The following is a 511-nucleotide window of genomic DNA, read 5'->3' as shown; positions in this document are numbered from 1 at the left end:
AGCTCACCCTGGCTTTCTTCTCTTTTTTGCTAGATACCTTGTACTGCTGCTGCTGCTGCTGCTGCTGCTGCTCCTGCTGCTGCTGCTGCTGCTGCTGCTGCTGCTGGTGTTGGTGCTGCTGCTGCTGCTGCTGCTGCTGGTGCTGGTGCTGGTGCTGCTGCTGCTGGTGCTGGTGCTGGTGCTGCTGCTGCTGGTGCTGGTGGTGGTGTTGGTGGTGTTGGCGTTGGTGCTGCTGCTGCTGGTGTTGGTGTTGGTGCTGCTGCCTCTGGTGTTGGTGGTGGTGGTGGTGCTGCTGCTGCTGCTGCTGTTGCTGCTGCTGGTGTTGGTGCTGCTGCTGCTGCTGCTGTTGCTGCTAGTGTTGGTGCTGCTGCTGCTGCTGCTATTGTTGTTTCTGTAGTTGCTGTTGTTGCTGCTGCTGCTGTAATTGCTGCTGTGCTGCTGCTGCTGCTGCTGCTGCTGCTGCTGCTGCCCTCGGGTTCAGCGTTTCAGGGTTTAGGGTTTAGGGTTTAGG

The sequence above is a fragment of the Eimeria mitis genome, genomic scaffold, assembly GCF_000499745.2.
Source record: "Eimeria mitis Houghton genomic scaffold, Emh_scaff2292, whole genome shotgun sequence".
NCBI classification, from domain to species: Eukaryota; Apicomplexa; class Conoidasida; order Eucoccidiorida; family Eimeriidae; genus Eimeria; species Eimeria mitis.
Note: the sequence above shows the minus strand (reverse complement) of the source record.